Here is a 12,425-nt window from a genome sequence, read left to right as displayed (position 1 = left end):
TATTCGTGAACGAACTCATGGTATAGAAATTGAATGGTTTATTAAGTTGACACCGATTTTAAAATCCATTCCTTGTGACATCACCAGATTTAGCCATAACGTCTAGGCTGGATTTGGGGTGTTACAGCACTCATCAACGATAACTTTCAAAATTACCCATAAAATCAAAAACTAATGAAATAGATAGTTGGACCTAATTGTAAAAGTCTTAAAAACACAAAATTTCAAGAAAAGGGCAAGAATTGAACTCACATGAAGTAAAAATATGAAAAACCAGCTTTAGGATCTCTCTTATGGTTGTTTTTGACTGAAGATTGATGAAGAAATGTCTAGAATTCAATTTGGTCATTTGTTTTATTTTTAATTTCAACTAATTTAACTTTTACCCTTAGTTCACACTATTTCAATATTTATTTTCTACACTCATGCCATCCAGCCTTCTCATTTTAGGCTTATTTTCCCTTCAAGTCCTCCCTTATTTACTATTTAAACTATTTAATCACTATTTCTTAATTAGCAAATTTTGCACCTTTATCAATTTAGTCCTTTTTAATTAATTAACTATCAAAACGTTAAAATTTTCTAATGAAATTTTTATACTACCTTAACAATACTCCGTAAATATTTATAAAATTATTTATGGCTTGGTTTATAAAATCGAGGTCTCGATACCTCATTTTCAAAACCAATTAACCTAATAAATCCTTATAACACACAAATTACTAATTCCAAAATTCTCCTAAAATCATATTTGACTCGTGAAAACTAAATAATAAAATTTATGAGCTCACTTGTCAGATTTGGTGGTCTCGGACCACCGTTTCCAACATCACTGAAAATCAAGCTGTTACAAGTATTATCTAGAATTGCATTAAAATTAGAGTTGTGTAGCGAAAGCGTGATGGTTGGTTTGAAAATAGGGATAACGAATTTTATGGCTAAGCGATTGGCATGTCAGCAAGGAAATTTTAGGGACAAATTTTATTTTTAAAAAGGGAGAGTTGTCACATCTCAAATACTGAGTTAGTAGAATTGGGTTTGTGAAACCGAGAGTGGTCACGCCCTGATTTATAAGGTTATCATTGTAGGTTTGTTAAAAAAGAAAGTTACTAGCCTAATGGTTAAGTGTTAGTCCCTATTCCTAGAGATCTTATGTTCGAGCCCTCTCCCTCTCATATTTTTATTATTTTTTACAGCCTAATTGTCACACCTCGAAATATATGTACAGTTCAGTGTCTAAATTAAGTAAGAAATGAACTTAAGGTTTAATGGTTAAGTGTTAGTGCCCTTTCTTAGAAGTCACAAGTTCAAGCCCCTCATTCCCCTTTGATTTTTGTGAATTCGGCAAGCCCTGAGGTATATTGTATGTGTCTCCCCTAGGGATTACAAACCTTAGGTATTTAACCAATCCTTTCCTAATTAGATTCCACATTTTGCCTCTTTTCAAATTCTAATATAAATTGCTTTCCACCTTCTTTTTCTTTTCTTTTTCCTCATCTTTGAACCATATTTTTCATCATTAGGCTCTTAATTATTTTTTTTCCCTACCAAATCATTCTTCGTTCATTTAATTTCTATTGGTATTTAGAATCGTCATCCATAAACACCCATTACCTTTGCCAAGAATCGATAAGTACACTTTATCTTAATAAATAGATCTCGTATATCCGTTTAACCGATTTTTTTCAAATTTCAAAAAAATCCTACCATTGAATTTAACATATGTATATTTGCACGATTGTCATCTGAAACACTATTCTAGGCAAATCGAACCAAAATCGATTGTAAGGAACGTCAATCGAACCCGTGGTGAAAGGTGTGTGTGTCTTTTCCAATTGAATCGGTGGTTATCATGGTTTAAGGTTACACGGTCTCCTACACAGGCATGTAGACTACACGGATGGACCACATGACTATATGCCCTAGAAAGTCATAAGGTAGTTTGTCTTCCACACAACCTCAATCTATTACATAGCCTACCACACAACCGTGTCCTTCCTGTAGAGTAAATTATCATTTTCCACAAGACATCAAGTTGTTACACAGTCAGGCCACATGGCCGTGTGATCCCTATTTTACAGTTTTACCCTGAAATTTATGAATTGTTCAATTTAGTCCTTATATCGTCATTGAGTTATTTTTGGAGTTTTTATTCACTCAATTAAGTCTCTGATGTTATTTTTAATCAAGAATATGTGATTTAATGACTGAATTGCTACTGTTATATTATAAGACATATGAATGTTACATGTCTACTATCACTATAATTTTGATAAACCGTTACTGCTATTATTGTTTTTACCCTACTAAGTACATGTTAAACATGTCTACTACTACTGTTGAACTGAATACATGTTAAGCATGTCTACTATTTTTGCATTGTTCAGTTACAAGCATGTCATAATGCATTGCATGGGGTGAGATGATCTAAACGGAGGAAGCAGTGACAGTTTAATAATATGCAAACACTGATGGTTCATCCATAACTTAGTGGCAGTTTATCTGTAAACTTTTTATTTGAAAATATTAGTGGTTTACCCACAATTTTTACTGACAGTTTATCTGCAAATTAGTGGTGGTTTATCCACAACACAGTGTGTAGGGATGGATGAGTTCTTGGGAACTCTTATTGTAGTGTATAACAAAGTTGGGTACGATCGTTCCAGATAAACTGAAATTGCATTGTTATTTATAAACATGTTCATGTAAAACTGTGAATTTTGAAATATTATACTGATGTGTTAACTTGAAAAACTAATACTTTGAATTGCTATACAATTATGATTACTCTAAGAATTGTTGGTTCATATACTTTGTCTAATGTTTTACATTGATTTTCTTGTGCAGAGACACACTGAGCTTCTTAAAGCTCACCCCATTTAATTTCCATCTTTACATATAATCCTCAATATTAAGGCGCGGACTAGACATTCAAAGGGCTCAGCTCGGATAGTTTTTAAATAAAAGTATTTTTGACTTATTAATTGAAATTTTTGTTATTCGGAAACTGTATTATTTTATTTGAACCGTGACATAAGACTTAGATTTTGGGTTTATTTTGGCATACGTGGCATTATAGTTGTTTAGATTTTTGAAACTTGGATAATAAATTTATGATATACGAAATCTGGTTTTAATTAAAACTATGTCAAAAATCACTTTTTCGCTACATTATTTATGTAAATGAGATTTGAAAAACATATAAAATTTGAAATCAATTTTTGCAAAGTAATCATTAAAATCAACCGGTTTTTTGAAAGAAATTGTACCTTTTGGATACACACTAAGTTTTTCTACTTGAGTAAACAAATGTTTTAAAATGATTATTTTATAAACTCTAATAGTTTTTACTAGGTCACTTCGATGGCCAATGTAATTTTTCGAATTCAGTTGTAACGTCTAAGTCGGGTGAGGAAGGTTAAAATATCCATAATAAGATACGAATTTTTAATTTTATTTCTCATATTTTGATTATAAAAACGTACCAAATATGTTTTTATTATTGAAAAGCAAATTGTTTTATTTTCATAAACGAAACAGTGTACCATACACTCATCCCTTATGATAAATGTGAAATTATCAAATATTACATTCTTTTTAAATAGGTCTTAAATATAAATCTATTATCTTGGTTTAGATCCATATTAATGTAAGAATTTTTTTTATTTCTTCTATTCCAATTATAAAAAGGTACCAAACATGTTTTCATTACTGAAATAGAAATTGTTTTATTTTATAAACCAAACAGACTTTCAATTTTCCATTCTTCATCAAATCTCTAATGAATGAAATTGCGATCACAGATTAATCCAATAATATATACGATGAACAAAACATAAAAAAAAACATAAATAATAAGAATGTTCATATAACCTAATTAAAACTAACAAAAAATTAGTCCTAAATCCTAAAATCAAATAAAATAAGAAACAAATAACTATAAATATCTTAATTAAATTTTCCAAATAAACACTCAAATATATATGGTAAAATAATTAATACTTATATTTTTAAAACCTCACCTTACCAAATAAAGGAAAATAATAACTATAGAAATCTTTAAAAAAATCCAAATAAACACTAAATATATATGGTGAAATAATTAATACTGATATTTTCTAAAATCTTACCCTACCAGATATAGTGAGATATTATTTCCAAAGCAACTATAAATTCGATAATAATTTCTAAGAAGCATTCACCCAATTAAATACTTAGGAAAACACAAAATTAAACAAAAAATCATGAAGAAGTATATTGCCATTCCCATTCTTTGCACTCTTCTTTGGCTAACTTTACTTTCTCCATCCAAAGGTATTTTTATTATTCTACAATTAAAAATAATGATATGAATTAATTATTCCACATTCTAGAATAAAAAATAAGTATATTTATATTCAATATTTTAGAAATGAAATTGATCAACATAAATAAAACCAAAACAAATAAATTGTTCTTTTTTAGAGTGTTTGTGTTTATTGTTGTTATGTTGTTGATGTTATTAGGTGCTGGATTTTGTTTGCCTTTTGTTTCACTAACCCTCCAGCTAGTTCTCTTTTGAGATTTTAATAAAATATTACTATGGGCGAGAAAAAAATGGATGATAAAATTTAATTGTTTTGTGATTTTGTTGATAAAATTTAATGGAATATGCTTTGTAGGGGATCCCAAGTTTTGCCCAACAACAATGCAAATAGTAGGATCATGTGGTCCCAATGGAACCTTTGAATGTTTTGAAGCCATTAATGCGGAGTATGGAGCTTCCGCAATGGCACAAAGGTATTCTTGTAAAGATTTATCTGATAACGAATCTGTGTCAGTGTTATATTGTTTGTCAATAATTGTAATTCTCTTTGAACCTCATTTACGACTTGCCATAATAAAATAAGTAGTAAAATTTAAAAATATTTTTCTCAATTTTATTATCAAATGCCCTTTGACCAGTATTTAAAAATAGTTCATAAAAATATTGTATTAAAAGCAAAATTAAAATAAACAATAACATAATTAAGCTATGAATATGATATTACATTGGTTTGTATTTCAAACATTAATAATGTATAAATTCATAAATTATGAGTGAATTAAATTAATAAATAAATGATTAACCTATTCAACCAATTAATATTAAGTAAAAGGATTAGGTTGGTTAAAATTTATAGAAATAAATTTATATTTTTAAAGAAATATTTTGAAATGTATCTATTTAAAGAATTAAATCACAATAATTAACGACCAAAAACATCCATCATACTCTCACATCAAATCAATGTTTTTTTATGATGACCACCGATTTGAGAAGTGGGATGTAACCTACAATGTTGTAATGGTATAGCAAATTAGCAATAGCAAAAGCGAAGGGCATTTATTTTCATGGTTAAATGGTAAATATTTTTTTATAAAATAAAACAATTACACATTAATTATTATATCTAAATTTAGATATAAAGTTCTCTTTTCGTAATTGATCTGCTACCATTAAAGGAATATTTTAAAAAACATGTAGGCCAATAGAAAATTGCTTCATCAAGTCGGTAAGAATATGTGCAATCGTATTAATCTCCCTTGAGATATATTGGATCTCTACCTCCTGTTGTCTTCAACACAATTTAATAATTCTTGTAGCTTAGTCTCTATTCAGTTGACCTTGAAATCTACTTTAAATAGATTCAATAGCAAGAATACAATCTATTTCTATGATGACATTTTTCCATTTTGCCTTCCATGTATATTGGAGACCATCATAAATAGCCCATAATTTGGCCTGCTCAATGTTACATCTCCCAATATTTCTTCTGACTCCCCTAATTGAATTGTCGAAGTCATTCTAACCACAGTTGCCAACAATGCTACCTCGAATAAAGATTTTTAATTTTAAAAATAAAAAAAGTTATATGCATAAATATATTAAAAATCATGAACAATAAATTAAATTAAAATAGATAATAAAAATATATTCTTTTTCAAATTTTAAACCTAAAGATTGTGTAATTTTAAAATTTAAATAAGAAAAAAGAAGAGTTATGAATGATCTAAAACTCTAAAAAGTTTCTATGGAAAGAAAGATAAGAAAAAATGAAAGGGATACAAATAATTTATGAGATGAATACCAACCCCAAAAGAATTTCAAGCAAAATACCTATTAAACAATGCCAATCGAATTTAAATTTCAAAATGCAAAAACTCAAACCCTAAAGTCACTTTTTTTTTAACTTTATAGTACTATTGTCTTGATATCTTTTATATATATATATATATATATATATATATATATATATATATTTATATATTTATCTCATGGCGGAGGAGGTTAGTGTTGGTAGTGGTAGAGGCTCATCTTCGGGCAAATAAAGAGAGATCAATATAAGAGTAGGATTAACCTTGAGGGATTCGTTAAAATTTCGGTGGGTGTTTCCAAGCGAAGACTAGTTTGAGATCGAGTACGAGGAAAATGGTGATGGCAATGATGACGTACCGCATCGTTCTGTGGTATAATCCAAAGACAACGATAATCTGGAGCACTGTTTGATCCGCATTGAACCACGCTTTGATTCCTTCGACGTCGAAGTTCTTGAAATTCATTGTGCACATAGAAGTGATTTGGTAATCCTGTGATAACCATGGTAATGAGGGTTTTTTACCCAACTGGGTTAAAAAAAATTTAAAACACCAAAATAGGGTGTCAGATACATTATTTAAGAAAATGGGTTGTTTTTTGGGTCGAGCCTACCTGACAGGCGCGACCCATTTTTTTAATAATATATATAATATATATTTTAAATATTATTATTTTATTATATTTTAATAATTTTTAAATTTTTAAAATCCAATCGGGTCAAAACTGGGTCGTGCCAGACCCGGAGGCTCGACCATTCGCGCCTTCTGCAGGGGCCCGATTGCCCTGCAGGCTACCACGTGTCCCTACCCCCTCCCCCCATGCCACCTGTAGAGACCTGGAAAGAGAGAAAAAAAATTAAATTTTGAAATGGGGGACTATATAAGCACCGGTCCCCCAATTTTGTGAAGGCAGCAGCAAAGAGAGAAAAGAAGAAGAAGAAGAAGAAGAAGAAGAAGAAGAAGAAGAAGAAGAAGAAGAAGAAGAAGAAGAAGAAGAAGAAGAAGAAGAAGAAGGAAGAAGAAAAAAATGTTAGTAATTTTTTATAATTATTTTAAGATTAAAATGTTAGTAGTTTAGTGTTATGTGATAATTTTAGTGTTTGTAATTATTTTAAAATTAAAAAAGTACATTTCTAAAAAAGTAAAATATTAGTAATTTAAGAGTATTATGTAATTACTGTGCTTGAATATAGTTTATTATTTGCTAGTTTTTGTTTTTGTTTTAATACTACTTGTCAAGTCTTGCTTTATTTGTTTTTTAATTTAAACTTTTTTTGTTGAATTTTCAAGTCCATGATTTTTGTTTTACTTGTATCTAACACCCTATTTTGGTGTTTTAATTTTTTTTAACCTAGTTGGGTAAAAAACCCCATTATTTTGCCATTGATGCTCAATTTTGATAGCTTGATGGCAGCCTCCCTTTTAAATAAATATATAAAAATATATATCAATATTTTGCCAGTTGTTGTCCATTTCCGGATTTACTTGGAATCAATGTTTTTGTATTTTATTTTAAAAAACTTTACTAGCATTCACTTCATTGTTAACAAAAAGTGAGAAATACAGTGACTAATACATTCTAAAAATAAAATAAAAATTTATATTTATGTAAAATGTATAAACTTGAGAGTTAATCCTTTCAAATATTCTTAAATTATAATTTAATTTAATTTCAAACTTTTAAAATTAATTAAATTTACCTATGTAACGTGTTAAAAACTAATTCTTTTAAATTTTATAAAAATTTAATCAAAACTTAAGGAAAAAATAAAATATTTTAGGAGTAAAATAGACTATTAATAAATTATGCTTATATTTTAACTTGTATAAAACACATAACAAGAGAATTAATATATATTAAAGAATTAAACACATTAATATAAATGATATGTTAAAATGCATTTGGCTTTATGATTGGAAGTAATGTAGTATTTTGCGGTTGAATAGATGCATAATTGACTAGTTGAAAGTGAGTATATGAGAAATAAGTTGCTTTGAATATGGAAAGATGCTGAATAAACGATCTAAAGAGGGTAAGAAATAGAATTAAATAATTCTAAAGAGAGTAAGAAATTTTAATGTAATTTTAATGTAATTTTGATATAATGTAATTTTATAATTTTTATTTATTTGATAATTTTAATTGCAAATTTGCAGCAAATGGGTTCGTTGATTGATAATGAAAATAAGGGTCACATATCGAGTAACATTAATGAGATGGTAATGAAAATTTTATTTGATAGTCACATTATTTGTTGAATGAAATTATATTGTATTAACCATTTCGTAAATATAATAATGTCAGGTCGAGTACCGCGTATTGAGGGGTCGTATTTATAGTGTAGGGTTTCAGCCGGATGAACGCGTAATACCGTTCTTAGAGTTAGCGGGGTTCGGATCAGCAACATTGATCCGGACTTTTGATCTGCGATATGACTTAATTTCTGCCTTAGTCGAGCGATGGCGTCCGGAGACGCACACGTTTCATTTGTCGTGCGGGGAGTGCACCATCACTTTAGAGGACGTTGCAGTACAGCTGGGGCTGCCCATCGACGGGAACGTGGTCACCGGCGTAAGTTCAATCTCGAGTCCGGCTCGCCTTTGCTATGAGTTACTTGGACGCTCCCCAAGTGAGGGGAAATTTGCCACCTTGTGATTTTCATGGCTAAAGGCCAATTTTGAGCATTTGCCCAATACTGCCACTGAATTGGAGGTTAAGCAGGCCACTCGAGGTTACATTATGCACCTTATAGGAGGTGTACTCATGCCGGATTCACACGGCAGTGAGGTCAGTTTGATGTACCTACCGCTACTGTCTAATCTGTATAACACGCGTTCATACAGTTGGGGGTCCACAGTGTTAGCCACGCTGTACCGCGAACTTTGTCGGACGACAGATCCTTCCGCGATGGACATAGGCGGATGCCTCATACTGCTGTAGTCGTGGGCACTTTATCGGATGCCATTCTTGGCATCCATTAGTCACCAACCATATATATTTCCACTTGTTAATAGGTGATGAATCTTTACGCGTTATAGTAATTAATTGAATTTGTTGGGTTATATTGTTCTAACAATTTGTTTTCGTAGATGGAGCACGAATTCAGGTATCGGGAGGTCATACACGGTTCCGATATACCGTCTGATGACCGAGAAATATCCTAGGGAGGGGGTAGGTTTTTCCAATATCAATTTAATTTTATTATTTTTATCTCACTCAACTCGCGTTAATATGAAAATGTTATTAACTGTGCAGTTCATTTGGATACCGTATTCTGTTCCTAAGATTATGGTCGTTATTCCCTCGCATGCCTACGTCCACTCAAACTTATGGTGCATTAGCGCACCCCTTATCCATTTTCAGATGGTGGAGTGGTATCATGGCGATCGAGTACTCCGGCAGTTCGGTTGTGTACAATATATCCCGACACAACCAGTACGATTGCCTATAAAGCTCCATGGCATGACTAGGAGGGGGATGCATTGGGCAGATTGGGGAGATGTGCATGAAGAGTATGTTACGATGTGGAACAACCAGTTTGGTAGGATACCGCCGATGGATCGTTGTTTGGATCTGCGGCCCTCGACACAGTACCTACAGTGGTATTATGAGAAGGGGAAACCATTTTTATTTGGTGGGCGGTCGATAGTAGTCTCCCCTCATACAACACGGATTGGGCAATATTTTCCAGATCCGCATCATGCACCAGCTCAAGAGCCAGACCCAAAGCCAGAGCCGGAGGCAGTGCCGGATCCAGAGCGGGGGCCAGAGTCGGAGCTACACTTCGGAAGTAGTTCTTATCATCCAGATTTAGGGGCCGATGACTATTTCCCGGGCTCTTCAGCCCAGGGATATTATTCAGATTTTGATATCTTTAGCCCACTGCCACATCTGTACTCTATTCCTTCCGGCTCATATCCATCACCGTACTCTACTCCTCCCAGCCCATATCCAGCGCCGTTCTCTACTCCACCCGGCTCTAGTTCATCAGTGGCATTTGATACGTTCTCTACACCCCTACATATGGATGAAGAGAACGTTGATCGTCGTAGCCGCCCACAACGTGAACGTCGAGCTCCACAAAGATATACCCCTAGAACCACACCATCAAACCATCAATTTTAAGGGGTTTTGTAATATATTGAAAGGATAAGGTTATTTTTTACCCATTTCACAACTTGTCGTCTCCAGTCTGCGTTCTTATAATCTCGATGGAAGTTAGCCGCGATTTGTCAGATATCTGAAAGCGGATCTCCATGGCACACCAGAACACCTAATGGCGCAACTCGTATTTTTTCCAATAAAAAATTATTAAATTAATAATACTAAAAAATATTAGACTTAATTTTAAAAATATTAAAAATCTAAGCATAAAAAATAATAAATTAGCGAAATTATTAAAATAATAATATTAAAAATTATTAAACTTAATTTCAAAATTATTAAAAATTTAAGTATAAAAATAATAAATTAATAACATTATTAAAATAATAATATTAAAAATTATTAAACATAATTTCAGAATTATTCAAATAATAATATTAAAAATTATGAAACTTAATTTCAAAATTATTAAAAATTTAAGTATAAAAATAATAAATTAATAACATTATTAAAATAATAATATTAAATAATTATTAAACTTAATAATTTTCTTTTCTTTTCTCTCTTTGCGGTGGCATGGGAGGTGCAGGCAGGGCGGTGGGGGCAAGGACACGTGGCGGGCTATAGGCAATCGCGCCCACATGTGAGCGAATGGTAGCGCCTCGGGTGCAGCTCGACTGCTTTTGACCCGATTGGATTTTAAAAATTTAAAAATTATTAAAATACAATAAAATAATATTTAAAATATATATATTATTAAAAAAATGGGTCGCGCCTGTCAGGTAGGCTCGACCCAAAAAAACAACCCATTTTCGTAAATAATGTATCTGACACCCTATTTTGGTGTTTTAAATTTTTTTTTAACCCAGTTGGGTAAAAAACCCTGGTAATGAAAATGTAATTAGTTTTATTTGGCTTAATGAGTAATTTGATTTTCTAACTTTATAAAATAAATTACTTTAGTCATTCATAATGGATGAAAATATTATTATTTTTAACTTTGCTGATGTGGCATACACATAGATTGTCACATAGATTACATATTAACATTAATTGATTTTTAATTTTTAAAATATCAAAAATATTTTAAATATTAAAAATTATTAAAATTATTGATTCAATATTTTAAAATTTTAAAAAGTAATTAAATGTTGACATGTCATCCACATAGCAACCCAAATGTACTATTAGCAAAGTTAACAAATGTTAACTTTTCCCTCCATTTTTGAGTAATTTAACAAAAATGTAAGTTTAAGAGCTAAAAAAGACGAAAATTAAATGAATGGTTAAAATGACTTTTTGCTTGTATTTTTATCTATATACACTTGTATTTTTCAAACAAATTGATTTAATAATAATATCCATTAATTACATTAATACCCTTTGTATATTGTCCTCAATGTTTTTCGTATGCAAAGCAAAATGGAAGAAAATATTGGCTCACTAGTTATCTAATGTTTAACTAATATTAAGCGGTATTAAGTGATCGGATCGTAAGATAACTTTAAAAATGTTTTTAGTCAAATCAAAAATGAGCAAACCGGTTGAAACACTGATATGTTATCTATCAAGTCCAATTGGAGAGATGCTTTTTCTTGAGCATCAGAGTGTATGACTCTCAGAAGATAGAAACATAGATGTGACTGACTGGACTAATAGTACATCGGATAGGACTTAAATAGAATAGATCCTGAACCCATTTATGCATTTATTCACTTGTGACGTTCATAGTGTAGCATACATTAATCCTAAGTGGATGATGGACTCTGCATGCATGAATCGTATGCATTTATGTAAGTAAAATTCTGAATTCAAATAGATAAGGAACTGAAAGCTAGTGCATTAGGTATACGACTTCTGCAGTATGTTGGGTAATTCACAATAGTGGAATTCATAGTCCAAGAAATAGGTAAATTGTATCCTTTCATTGGCGTTACATGATAGATGAAAAGTAATGTGACCATGAATCATTTGTCTTCGTGATTAATGACCTAATTACTATTTGATAGTAATTGATTTTTCATGAAGTAAGATGTAATGGTTACCATGAGATAAAAAAGATTATACTGGGAGAACAAATTTATCCCAAAGAGAATAAGTATATCCTACGAGGGTAACATGCTTATGACAAGGTCATTAGATGAGCACTGATCGAGTAGCTTTTGTAATGATATCTAATTAGAGAGAGCTCAATTACGATACT

General features: G+C 31.1%; 1 long non-coding RNA gene across 1 annotated transcript; it reads left to right on the top strand.

The window, feature by feature from the left end:
• Nucleotides 1-4,191: 4,191 nt before the first annotated feature.
• On the top strand, nt 4,192-4,905 carry LOC128286469 (uncharacterized). The gene is made up of 2 exons (XR_008277047.1): nt 4,192-4,314; nt 4,662-4,905. It is a non-coding gene; the product is annotated as an uncharacterized LOC128286469 (long non-coding RNA).
• The last annotated feature ends 7,520 nt before the right edge of the window (nt 4,906-12,425 follow it).

This window comes from Gossypium arboreum, chromosome 13, assembly GCF_025698485.1.
Source record: "Gossypium arboreum isolate Shixiya-1 chromosome 13, ASM2569848v2, whole genome shotgun sequence".
Taxonomy (NCBI): domain Eukaryota; kingdom Viridiplantae; phylum Streptophyta; class Magnoliopsida; order Malvales; family Malvaceae; genus Gossypium; species Gossypium arboreum.
Note: the sequence above shows the minus strand (reverse complement) of the source record. Positions and strands in the feature narration are given on the sequence as shown.